The following is a 14,690-nucleotide window of genomic DNA, read 5'->3' on the forward strand; positions in this document are numbered from 1 at the left end:
AAGTTAGGAGTCATCTAGGGCCTGGTTAGCATGTGTCCTGTAGATTATATCATACCTAGATGTTTTGTGATGGAATTTCACCTGGATCCCTAAACTAGACATACCCAATTGTGATCAGTAAAATACTGGCACCTAAAGATGTTCATATACCTAGTGACCAGAAAATTTTCATATATTCTGTTAAACAGTGGAAGAGATTGTACAGATATCATTAAGTGAAGGTTCTTGATTATCCTGGATGATCTAGATGGTCCAGTTTAATCACAAGACTTATTGTAAGAGGGAGTCAAGAGTACCAGAGTTAGAGAAGCAGGTAGTGATGGAAGCAGAGGTCAGAGAGATTGATAGATCCGAGTCTGACAGTCCAGATTGAAGATCAGAGTCTGCTGACTTAGGAAATGGAGGAAAGGATCATGAACTACAGAATGCAGTCAGTCTGTAAAATGGGAAAAGGCAAGGAAAGAGATTCTCCCTTCAAGAAGAAACATTGTAGACCTCCGGGCTTTTGAATTCCAAGACAGTATATTATTTTATCTTCTAACATTATAACAATGTTGTTAGGTGCCATTGAGTCAATTGCAACTCATAGAGACCCTATGTACAACAGGATAAAGCATCACCTCGTCGTGGATTCCCTGTGTTTCCGGTTCCTATCCTAGCAATGATGAAATACACAACTTTCTTCTAGTTCTTAAATGCTTGCTCCACCCCCACCCCCCACTATCATGATCCCAATTCTACCTTACAAATCTGGCTAGACCAAAGGATGTACGCTGGTAAAGATAGGAACTGGAAACACAGGGAATCCAGGACAGATGAACCTTTCAGGACCAGTGGTTAGAGTGGTGATACCGGGACGGTGGAGGGAGTTTGGAGTAGAAAGGGGGAACTGATTACAAGGATCTACATGTAACCCCCTCCCTGGAGGATGGACAACAGAAAAGTGGGTGAAGGGAGACGTTGGAAAGTGTAAGACATGACAAAATTATATTAATTTATAAATTATCAAGGGTTCATGAGGGGAGTGGATGCGGGGAGGGAGGGGAAAAATGAGAAACTGATACCAAGGGCTCAAGTAGAACATTCTCAAATGTTTTGAGAATGCTGAGGGCAACAAATACACAAATATGTTGACATATTGGATGGATGGATGGATTGTGATAAGAGTTGTGTGAGCCCCCAATAAAATGATTTAAAAAATAGCTTGTGCTTATAAAGGACTAGATAATTTAAACTTCTGATATACATTTACACATCTAAAACTGGGGGAACTGGCAGTGATCATACAATGCTTTTCCAATTAATAGCCCGCCCCCCACACTCTAGACCAGTGGTTTCCAACCTTCCTAATGCTGTGACCCTTTAATACAGTTCCTCATGTGGTGGTGATCCCCAACCATAAAATTACTTTTGTTGCTACTTCATAACTGTGATTTTGCTACTGTTATGAATTGGGCAACCCCTGTGAAAGGGTCATTCAACCCCCAAAGGGGTCACGACTCACAGGTTGAGAATTCCTGCTCTAGACTATAAGTTCCCAAACTTATTTGGCCTACCACCCTCTTTTTAGAAAAAAAATATTACTCAGTGACCTCCTGGCAATTAAAACTTTTATACTATAGTCCATAATCCAGGATAAAGTGTAGGTATCTGCTTTATGCCCCACCCCCACCATTGTTCCAGTACCTCCAGGAGGTTTTATCACCCAATCTGGGAAACAATGCTCTAAATCTAAGGGGCCCTGGTGGCACAGTGCTTAAGTATTTGGCTGCTAACTGAAAGATGTTTCAAGTCTACTCACCACTCCTAGGGAGGAAGATGTGGCTGTGTGCTTCCTGAAATGTCACAGCTTTGCAAACTTTCACGGGCCAGTTCTACTCCATCTTGTCAGGTCACGATGTGTCAGAATTGACTCAGAGGGATATGTTTGGTTTTTAGGTTTAGCTTCCATGTGTGTGCTGCCCAACTCATCTGAGGTTACTGAGCTATGCATGCAGAGCTAGGATGAAATAGGGCATGCTACAGTGTAAAATGTGCCATGTGTTTTGAGAAGCAACATGTAAATTATCTCAGTAATTTAAAAGAATTGACCATATCTCAAAATGAAACTATTTTGGATATGTTGTGCTAAATAAATACATTTATTTTAATTTTTTAATGTGACTGTTAGAAAACTTAAATGAATCATGTAGCTCATTCATATTATGTGTCTACTGGACACTGATTCTTTCAGAAAACAAGTGCTATAGAGTAATGGAATTAATATGCAGCACTGCTAGTGACCATTGAGCCTGCTCTGACACACGGTGACCCCGTGTATAACAGAGGAAAGCACTTCCCAGCCCCATCCTCATGATGATTGGTAGGAGGCCATTGATGTGACCATTGTGTCAGTTCACTTCACTGAGGGGTCCCTCACCTGCACTGGCCCTTCAGTTTACCAAATATGACATCCTTCTCCAGTAATCAATCAGTCCATCCCCATGACTCATTCAATGTAAGTAAGTAGACATCTCAGGAAATATTCTGTGCTTTATAGGGATCTTATGGGATAATTTATAGAAAAAGTTCACTAGACCTTTCTTTGTAGTCTGTCTTAGTGTGAAAGCTCTGCTGAAACCCATCCATTGTGGTCACCACATGAAGTAACTGCTGGTATTTGAAATAGAGGTGACATAGTTTCCAGTATCACAGAACATACAAACCAATACAGGAGGTGGTAATTAATATAATAATATACCACATTGATTCACATGTTATGGACTCACTAATATACTAATACAGTATATATACACACACACAAACATATATATATATATATATATATATCAGCCTATTCTATGAAAGTTTACACACACACACACACACACACACACACACACACACGGGGATACCCTAAAAAAAAAACAACAACGGAAAATAGTGCTTCTGGGCAGAGCTTTTGTAGTTTGTATTTTTCCTACTAGGCAAACATCAAGCAACTCACTCTGAGTCAGTACACCCAGTGTCATCACCTGGGAAGTTTCTCTTTGGTCATAGTGAATTTTTTCATCAAAGCTGTTTTGCTTGAATCTTGTTTTTTGGTGATGGTCAATTTAAGAGAACAGTGTGTGGCTGTGAAACTTTGTTTCCTGCTTGGGAAAAATGCTACAGATACTGTTGTGGTATTGAACACAGCTTACAAGGACAGAATTTTGGGAGGAAAAAAACCCCCTCAAGCTATAGAGTGTTTTTCTCATTTCAAAAAAGGTGAAATATCGATTGATGACAAAGCTCAATCTGCAAGTTGGTCAACTTCTTGAATGGACAAAAATGTCGACTCATAACGCATTTGGATTTCATTCCACCAGGTCAGACTGTTAATGAAGTTTTGTATTTTGAGGTTCTAAAAGGATTGCGTAACTGTGTGACAATAAAGGCCTGATTTGTGGCAGATGGAGGACTGGCTTTGCCACCACAACAATGCACCTGTTCATGAAGTCATTTCAATGTGGCAGTTTTGGGCAAAGAACAGCATGCCTCTCTTGCCCCATATACCTTACTTATCTTACCTCACTCTGTGAAACTTCTTTTTGTTTCTGGGAATGAAGAGGGACATGAAAGGACAGCAATTTGACAATGTATAAGAGGTGAAGAAAAAAACGAGGGAGGTGCTGTCTGCCATTCAAACAGATGAGTTTGAAAAATGTTTTCAAGAATGGAATCATAGATTCGATAAATGGGTTAAATGTAAAAAAAACCCAGAATTTTTCAAAGCTATGTATTCAAATATATGTAAATATATAATACATTTATAAACTAATATTGCCCTTTTTGGGGTAATCACATCATCTGAGAATATGATCTCCACAACTCTCAAGTTAAACTGTGTTGTATCAAGTTAAATTTTGGAAGAAAGCTCTGGAGGGAAAATCTAAAGGGTTGCGGGAAATAGCCATTGGCAGTTGGAAGGTGGCATTTCTGGATGTGACAAGGTAGGATTTTCTGTGGTAGATGAAAATAATTTCTTCACATATTTTATTACTTTCTCTCCAAGGAAGGAAAGGAGGCCTATAAATATTAAGAGATTATTAAACAAATCCTTAGTTTTTGGTAATGCTTCTTTGTAAAATATAAAACATCCCCCCTTCACCCCGGTGTAGGAAAATAGTGAGGGCTTAGAGTTAACAGGCGGAGGCAGTTTGCTTGACTGAAACCATCCCCATTGAAATCATTAGGGAAAAGCTAAAGTTTCAAGTTCGCGAACACAGATGTGCTTGGATGGTATGCTTGCAAACAAAGGAGTAGGCTTGAGCTGCCTCGTAACTTGGTGAATTTTTATATGGTTTGGGAACACCATTGGAACTAGCTTCATGGCTTTGCCTTTTGAAACACATATGCTTCTTTGCCTGCGGGCAGTCAGGTGTAGTTTTGAATCACTTTGGATGTTTTTGTCATTTCACATAGACTTTATGGACTTCATGTCTTACTCTTCCCCAAGAAACATGAACTTCTCTTTTAACAGCCAGTCAAGGCATCATGAAGGCATCTAGCCAGTGGAGTATTCTTGGTTGGATTTATCTTTGTAGGAACAAGAAATTATAGGACACTAAACTTTTCTTTCAGAGTCTGAAAGAAAAGATAATTTGGATAGCAATTACATTGGATTGTTTGTGGGCAACACATAAAATATGTTAGCTCTATAGTATATAAAAGATATGCATATAAAATATTTGTATAATATGTTTGAAGAATGTTTGGTAACAAAGTTAGACTATACCCTCTGGGCTCTTCCTGTTACTTTAGGAATGGTCAGATATCTTTCACCTAGGCCATATGACTCATCACAGCTTAGATGTCAGCATGAGCCAATCTGTATATTGGGGAAGCTCTAAAATTTCAATATGTGTATACATGTTCTACATCATCCTTAGTGGGAGGATTTTTAAAATTTTTACTTGGGCCATGGACCATATCCATTTCTCTACTGTAGTTTGTAATGTGCTGGTGGTGTCGTGGGATAAATGCTGGGCTGCTAACCACAAGGTTGATGGTTGAAACTCAAAAGACTCTCTGAAGGAGAAAGATGAGATTGTCTGCTCTCACAAAAACTTACAATCTGGGACATGTTGCCCTACTCCATGTTTATGCTCATTGGCGTATGATCATTGTTGTGGCCATTGTGTCAATTCAACACAATGAACTTCACTTTACCCAAAATGATGTCCTTCTCCAGCATTCAATCTTTCCTGATGAGTTGTTCCAAGTTAGTAAGTGGATGTTATAGGTCTTCTGACGCCTGTTTACCTGGTCCCGATGACACCTCATGATCACACAGGCTGGTGTGCTTTTTCCATGTGGCCGTGTTGCTTCTCTGCTAGATGGACACTTGTTTAACTGTAAGCCTTTAAGATGAAGACGCTGTATCTTTTGATAGCTGGGCACCACCTGCTTTCTTCAACACATATGCTCAAGCACCCATTTTGTCTTCAATGATTGTGCTGGGAGGGTGAGCATCAGAGAACGCCAGGTTGTTAGAACAATGTGTTCTTGCCTTGAGGGAGGGTATGAGCAGAGACCCGAAGTTCATCCACTACTTCAGTCAATTGCCATATAAATATATGGCAATACCTCTATTTTAATGAATTAATGTATTCACATATTTACACACCTATGAAAAAACAAAAACCATATTGTTGAGAACGAGGGAGGTTAGAGCAGAGACCCAAAGCCCATCTGCAGACAATAGGACCTCCCCTCACAGAGGGGTCTCAGGGAAGGGATGAGTCAACCAGGGCGCAGTAAAGCACCAGTGAAACACACAGAATTTCTCTGGTTCCTGGAGACTTCCTCACCCCCCCCACTCTCATGACTCCAGTACTTCCTTTTACTGTGGTTAGACTGGAGCATGTGCACAGGTACAGATAAGAGATAGGCACTCATGACACATGGAATTCAGGAACAGGAATAGGAATAATGATACCAGAAGGGTAAAGGAAAGGTGGGTAGGACGGGAGGAAGGGGGGAACCGATCACAATGATTGACACATAACCCCCACCCCAGGGAGACACACAATAGAAACCATTGGTGAAGGGAGACACGGTCAGGATAAGATATGAAAATAATAATTTATAATTTATCAAGGGGTCATGAGTAAAAGAAGATTTGATACTAAGGGCTCAATAGAAAGTTAATGTCTAGAAAAGAATGATGGCAACATATGTACAAATATGCTTGATACAATTGATATATGGATTGTTATAAGAGCCCCCAATAAAATGGTCTTTTAATAGCAATAATAATAAAGTAAGTAAGTGGAATCGATGTAATAATAGCGGCTAGTGTTTGTTTGGGTTCGGTTATACACATGATCTCTGGTTTGGTATAAACACTGGTCATCTGTGATGATCTACAAGTATATCAGTGACGTTTGAAAAGCTTTCTCTACTTGATAATATCCCAGGGAGCATTTATTGTTTTTGTATGTGACTGGGGAAAGTTCTGCAAAGAACACGTGGAGTGCATAGAAGTCAGTTAGCAGGGGTGCTTCCCATCAGCAAATGTCCTGTTTCTTTCCCAATATTCAGTGAAATGTAAATTTCTTGGCTTTTTCAAGGGTATGGAACATTCCAATTATTAAAACAACTTAGCTTTTATGCTTCAAATAAATAATCCCACTGATTCCTTAGATAAGACACTAATTAGATCTAAATACACTTAAGCAAGACTCAGTGCAAGCAACTAGCCCAAACCAAGGACTCTTTTTATGTTTGTAGTCACTCCTGCCGAGCGGGAGGGCGGGAGGTTAAAGTTGTGCAGGCGGGGGGCTGAGCGAGGACACACAGCTTTACCTGCCTCGGGGCATTACTGGGACTGTTTGACTTTCCTGGAGTCATAAAATGTTTTATGATTCTTCTGCATATATCAAGCCATGGAACCGTGAGGCCTTCTGGGACTCTTGCTGCTTGTAAAATAGCACAATATTTTTGTTGGCCAAAGTGCAGGGTGAGAATTGCTCATCACACTGACAGAGCAACTGGAGACCTTGTCCAGGGATCGTGGGGAACCTGCGCCAACCGGAGGGCAGTTAATTAGTTCATAAAGGAAATGCTAACCTTATATGAAAATCTGTAAGGAAGAATTCCGACGAGCATCAGATGAACTAAACAGGGTAGCGCATAACGAAAATTCAGAGAAAGAACCGAGTTTTTTTTTCTCTTCCCAAACATGCTGAACTCATTATTGTTGGTGGGAGTAGAATCAGCAGGGCTGAGTGCCTTGAATAAGTCGGAGGTTATAAACCCTCTGGGTCAAATTCACTGGCAACCTTCACGTAGTAAGCAAAGGAAGCTAGCTTGCTTTACTATGAGAACATTCGTGTTCTCAGAAATCACTGACATACATACTTGTGTTGTTAGGTAGTATAACGTCAATTCTGACTCATAGAGTCCCCATGTGGCAGAATAGAGCTACGCTCTTAGATTTTCTAGGTTTTAAACTTCCTGGGGGCAGATTGCTAGCTAAGTCTTAATACTGCAGATCCAACAGGTGGGTTCAAATCACTGATCTTCTCACGAACAACTTTTAACCTACCATCCTCAGGCTTGGCATGAGTGGTCTACAAACATAAAAACAGTCCTAGATTGGGGATAACCACTTGCACTCTGTCTTGCTTAAGTGTGTTTAGATCTAATAGGTTTCTGTGGTAGTCTGGGTACTTTAGAGAAACAAATCCACAGAAACTCATGGATAAGAGAGAGTTTTATATAAAGGTTAAGTGCGCATCAAGAAAATATCCCAACCCAGTGCTGCCCAAGCCCACAAGTCCAACGTTAACCCATTAACACATATGTCCAACACCAATCCACAAAGTCCTCCTGGATCTCACAAAACAGACACAATCATACGGACTGCAGGAGGGAAGCCGAATCAGTGAAAATGTAAGCATCTCAGCACTGACAGGGGTCTCCACACAACTGCTCCAGCACCCAGGGCTGCATCTGCATTGGGGTAGGTCCATGTGGTTTCTGCTTGGGGATGTCTTGTAGGAAGTCAGCCTTGCCAGCTGAAGCAGGGAACTGCTAAGGCAGCGGCACTCTGGTGTGACCATCACAAAGCAAGAGACCTGAGAACTCAAAAGGTGAGACTCACCAAGCCATTTTTCCCTCAGCCCTTCAATTAGCCCCACTTGTGTTTATCGGCCAGGTTGGCACAATAAACTAACTAACTCAATATCTTATCTAAAGCCCCACGAGGGCTCTGTATTTCTCTATATAATCCACTGGCCTGGAGTCAATTTCAATTCATAGTGGCCCCACGGGACAGTGTAGAAATACCCCTTTGAATAGCTGAGGCTGTAAATCTTTACAGGTGCACAAAGTCTCATTTGCCTCCCACGGAGCTGCTGGTGGATCCCACGGAGCTGCTGGTGGTTTCAAACTGTTAACTTTCCTGTTACAAGCCCAACTCGTATTCCACTAGGCCATCAAGTTCCCTTGTTAAAAGATGTGCTTCCATGATATTTTCTTAATTGAGTATGATTGACTTCTCCACAGACTTGTTGATTTTCTTTGTCTTGGAGTACAAGATTTACAAAACATGTCCTCCTTTTAGCCTGTAATGTATTTCCTTCAGGGATGATAGTGGTTCAGCTGCCAGATGCTTGCCTTCTCTACAGGAGACCTCTGGGACAATCCCAACCAAGGTACCTCAGGCTCAGCCACCCACTTGTCAGTGGAGCTCATTTCAGGCTCAGCTACCACCCACCTGTCGGTGGAGCCTACCTGTTGCTATGATTATGTTGCTGAACAGGGTTTTTTTTTGGGGGGTGTTAAAATCATTTTATTGGGGGTTCATACAACTCATCAAATCCATCCATCCATCCATCCATCCATCCATCCATCCATCCATCCATCCATCCATCGTGTCAAGCACATTTGTACATTTGTTGCCATCATCATTCTCAAAACATTTTCTTTCTTTTTTAAAATCTTTTACTAGGGACTTATACAATCTTATCACAATCCATACATGTATATATATCACTTGTATAAAGCACATCTGTACATTCTTTGCCCTAATCATTTGCAAAGCATTTGCTCTCCACTTAAGCCCTTTGCATCAAGTCCTCTTTTTTTCCCCTCCCTCCCTGCTCCCATCCCTCATGAGCCCTTGATAATTTATAAATTGTTATTTTGTCATATCTTGCCCTGTCCGGAGTCTCCCTTCACCCCTTTTTTGTTGTCCATCCCCCAGGGAGGAGGTCACATGTAGATTCTTGTAATCGGTTTCCCCTTTCCAACCCACTCACCCTCTGCCCTCCCAGTATCATCCCTCACACCCCTGGTCCTGAAGATATCATCCACCCTGGATTCCCTGTGCCTCCAGCTCCTATATGCACCAGTGCACAACCTCTGCTCTATCCAGACTTGCAAGGTAGAATTTGGATCATGGTAGTTGGTGGGGGAGGAAGCATCCAGGATCTGGGGGAAAGCTGTATTCTTCATCTGTGCTACATTGCACCCTGACTGACCCATCTCCTCTCCTAGACCCCTCTGTGAGGGGATCTCTAGTGCCCGACAAATGGGCTATAGCTCTCCATTCTGCACTTTCCCCTTCATTCACTATGGTAAGATTTTTTTGTTGTTGTTGATGATGCCTTATACCTGATCCTTTCGACACCTCGTGATCACACAGGCTGGTGTGCTTCTTTCATGTGGGCTTTGTTGCTTCTGAGCTAGATGGCCGCTTGTTCAACTTCAAGCCTTTAAGACCCCAGACACTATCTCTTTTGATAGCCGGGCACCATCAGCTTTCTTTGCCACATTTGCTTATGCACCCGTTTGTCCTCAGCGATCGTATAATGGAGGTGTGCACCCAATGATATGATTCTTGGCTGAACAGGTTTTATTGGAGCTTCTAGACTAAGACTGGCTAGGAAGAAAGGCATAGCAACCTACTTTTGAAAAATAAGCCAATGAAACCCCTATGGATCACAACAGTCTAGTACCATTGTTGAGAACTAACAACAAGAATTCCTTCACAAACACTTATTTTGTAATTCAGGCAGGCACCAAGGGAGGTACAAAAAATATCCTGTACCCTCCTTCCCAGTGAGGCTTATTGTGTATTGCGTGCTTTAGCTGAGAATGAAGCCTTCTGAGGGTTGGGAGTATTGTCTTTCTCATTCACCATTGAGTTAGTGTGTCAGGCATATATGGGGCACTTGGTAAATAAAAGACACATGCATTTGTGATACTTGTATGTGTGAGATACATGAACGAATATACCTAAATGAAAACATTATTCATAGCTAATGTTTAGATATTGTTGTTGTAAGTTTTCATTAAGCTGGCTCCAACCCATAGTCACCCTATGCACAACAGCATGAAACACTGCACCCTCCTCACATCTGTTCCTATACCTGAGCTCACGCATGCACCTCTGTGACAATACACCTCATCGAGGGCCGGCCTCTTTCTCACTGCCGCTTCACATTACCAAACAGGATGCCTATTCTTCTCCAGCTACCTCTGTCCATAAAAGAGGGATGGGAAGATACTGGTTACCAAACAGAGTGCACTGGAGAGATGATTATAGAAGGTCAAAAATGACAAATCTGAATTGAATGGTTAAAACCTTGTCAGTTGATGCACATTGGGCCTGATCTAGTTTTCATCATTTCCTGTATATTTTTGGATTTTGTTTGTTCACAGTGAGGTTTGTCTCAGATGCCTTTTAATATTGTGGATGACTCTCTTGACATTGTGTTATATCTTTTTATCTTTTTCATTTTATGAAATCTAGGCTTGATGAACCTATAGAGACAGTAAGTAGAATAAGGGTTTCTGGGTAGTACAGGGGTGCTGGGCGCGGGGGACACAGGTAAAAGGGAGTTCAAGAAGGAAAGAATGCTTTGCACTTGATTGTGGTAGCAATTGTACAATTCTGCTTGATGTGATTGAAATATGGAACGATAGGATATCTATATAAGCTTCCAATAAAAAGATTTTGAAAAACAAAAGACGCATCTATTCTTATATGTCTTCCTTATTCATTGTCCAGCTTTCATGTGCATATGAGGCAATAGAGAATACCATGGCTTGGGTCTGGCATATCTTAGTCCCTAATAACATCCTTGCTTTTCAGTAGTCTAAAGAGGTCTTGTAGCACAGATTGACCTAATGCAATATGTCTTTTGGTCTCTTAACTTCTGCTTTTATGAGCACTGATTGTGGATCCTAGTAAGAGAAAATCCTTGAAAACTTCAGCCTTTTCTCCATTTACCGTGATGTTTTCTATTGGTCTAGTTGTGAGGATTATAGTTTTCTTTACATTGAGTTGCAATCCATAGTGAAGACTACGATCCATGATATTCATCAGCAAGTGCTTCAAGTCCTCCTTGCTGGCAGCAAGCAAGGTTGTGTCATCTGCATATCACAGGTTGTTCAGAAGCCTTCCTCCAATCCTGATGCCATACTCTTCTTCTTATTATTAATGTGACCTCTTTGACATAGAGATGTTATAAACATTCAATTCATAAAAAAGTGAAGTACAATAAAGCCAAGCATGATAAAACGAGGTATGCCTGTATGATTACCATTCATTTAACCCCCACAATACTATGAAGTAGGGACTATTAATAATGCCATTTTGCAAACGGAAAAACTGAGTCTTAGTAATTTAGTTACTAAGTTACTTTCTGAAGTAACTTCCCCCAAATTGCTCGTCTAGTAAGCAGTGTTCCTGGCATTGTTATGTGGGTTGTCTGGCTCCAAAAACACCCTCCAAGTCACTATGCTTTGTTGCTTTGACATGTTATGCTCTCTCCTTCCTCAATGCACATGATACCCATTGCATAGTTTTAGAACTAGAGTCAAGGGAAGTATTTAAAGTGTTATCAAAGAGGGATGTTGTGTCTCACGGTGGGGCTGGTCCTTTCTGTGCATTGGCTGCTCTGAGAAGGAATATTATCCTTGGGCTTGGGCCAACACAATGTCCCTCACTGACCCATAGTACTACAGGGGACAACACTGGAGACACTGTGGGAACTGTGCCTGATTTGACCCCTCCACACCTGAGCAAAACATTAAGGTTGTGCAACAGAGTAGGAAGGGGAGCAAAGCAAAGGAGTCCCCGGGGAATACCAAAATTAGACTTTGGGGCCAGGGCATGGCAACCCATCAGACTCAACCAGAAAACATTCCTAAAAGTCAACAAACATTCCTGGAACTATTTATAGGCTTTCCTTTTTTATTGTCGTTGGGTTTGCTTTTTTTTGGGGGGGTTGTTGTTTTGTTTTGCTCTGCTTATTTTTAAGCTTATGATTGTCTGTACATGTCTGTCTAGATAACATAGGCTGGATAAACAATCCAGAAGAAAGAACAACAGGACCGACTGTTTTGTGGAGACTCAGGAGAGGAGGAGGTGGGGCAAAGAAGGGGGGTGTCAACAAACTCAGGGTCAAGGGAACAACAAGTGAGCCAAAACTCATGACAAGGAAGGCATAGGATTCCTGGTGGGGCTTGATCAAGGGCAATGTTACCAAGAGGAATTACTAAAAGTCAAATGAAGGCTGAACATGACAGTGGGACAAGAGGAATGTACAAAGAAATAGAGGAAATAACTAGGAAGCAAAGGACATTTTTAGAGCTCTAAATATAGGCATGTATATATCTAAATATATTTATATATAACAACAGGGAAATGGACCTATGTACACATATTTATATGTTATTTATTTACATATTAGATATATTTATTTGCATAAATTTATGTTAAATATTAAGGTAGGGGACAGACACTGGGCCTATCCTCAAATATTCCCTCAATACAAAAACACTTTGTTCTCATAACCCGGCATTTTGTGATGCTCCCCTTCCCTACATGATCACTGAAGACAAAATCGGTGCATAAGCAAATGTGGTGAAGTTGATAGTGCCCGGCTTTCAAAAAATATAACATCTGGGGTCTTAAAGGCTTGAAGATAAACCAGTGGCCATCTAACAGAAGCAACAAAGCTCACATGGATGAAGCACACCTGCCTGTGTGATTATGCGGTATCGATGGGATCAGGTATCAGGTAAAATCATATAGAGGTGAATGAGGGGTGTGTAGAGTGGAGACCCAAAGCCAATTTGTAGACAATTGGACATCCCCTTAAAGAAGGGCCACAAGGAAGAGATGAACCAGTCAGGGTGGAGTATAGCACTGATGAAACATACAACTTTCCTCTAGCTCTTTAATGCTTCCTCATCCCCACTATCATGACTCCAATTCTACCTGTAAATCTGGCTAGAGCAGATCATGCACACTGGTATGGATAAAAGCTTGCAACACATCGGATCCAGGACAGATAACCCCCTCAGGACCAATAATGAGAGTAGCGATACCCAGAACATAAGGGAAAGGTGGAGGAAGAAAGGGGAAACAGATCACAATGGTAGACATATAGCCCCTCCCAGGGGGATGGACAACAGAAAAGTGGGTGAAGGGAGAGAGCGGTTGGTATAAGATATGAAAAAAATTTATAAATTATCAACAGTTCATGAGAGAGGGAGGGTGGGGGAGGGGAAATGAGCTGATACCAAGGGCTCAAGTAGAAAGAAGATGATGGCAACAAATGTTCAAATGTGCTTGATATAATGGATGGATTTATGAATTGTGATAAGAGTTGTACGAGCCCCCAATAAAATGATTTAAAAAAAAGATGATGGCAACATATACAAATGTGTTTGACACAATGGATGTATATATGGATTTTGATAAGAGCTATAAGAGCCCCAATAAAATGATTAAAAATAAATCAATAAAGTGTCATCAAATTTGTAATATAAACAGTAAGTGTATGGGAAATTTCATTTCATACAGGTTGATTCAGAAGTGGCATCGAGGCATAACTTGAGGGAGAGGGAGAACTTGAACAGATGAGAAATAGAGTTTATTTCCCTTTGACTTCTGGAAGAAGATCCTAAAAATCTTCCCTATAATATAATTGTATTATGATATCATATAACATTATGCTTCATCTTTAACATAATTTCATTACCTTTTTTTGTTTGTTTGTTTCATCATCTCAATCAGGTCTTGTGGATAAGAATCCAGTTTTGTTCATTTCTCCATGCTTTCTCAGTCCTGCTGAATTGACTAGAACAGAAATGAATTTTCACTAGGATTGTTATCTTGATGAAGATCCCTGATAGAGTAGTGGTAGGGGGTTACATGTTAGGTTGCTAACTGCAAGGCCAGCAGTTCAAAACCACTAGACACCCAGAGGGAGAAAAGTGGGGCTTTCTACTCTCAAGGAGAATTATAATGTCTGAAGGGTACAGAGGCAATTCTCCCCTGTTTGATAGGGCAGCTATGAGTTGGAATGGAGTGAGTTTTTGATAAACTTCAAGAGTTAGGAAGATTAACTTCAGCAAGGTATCACTGCAAATTCTTGAATTTGATAGGCTTGCCTCTTCCATGTTTTTCTTCAACTCTTCCCTTCTTTAAAAAAACCATACTGGGGACTCTTACAGCTCTTATCACAATCCACACACGTATCCATTTTGTCAAACACATCTTTACATATGTTGTCATCCTTCCCTTCTTTTCAAATGATGTTTTTTGAGAAAATTAACACAAAACATCTAGTTTTGAATGTGGAATCATGTTTGACGTCCTAGGAACTTTCTCTGGGTTCATTGCTGTTCCGTTCTACCTGCAT

The sequence above is a fragment of the Tenrec ecaudatus genome, chromosome 2 (assembly GCF_050624435.1).
Source record: "Tenrec ecaudatus isolate mTenEca1 chromosome 2, mTenEca1.hap1, whole genome shotgun sequence".
NCBI classification, from domain to species: domain Eukaryota; kingdom Metazoa; phylum Chordata; class Mammalia; order Afrosoricida; family Tenrecidae; genus Tenrec; species Tenrec ecaudatus.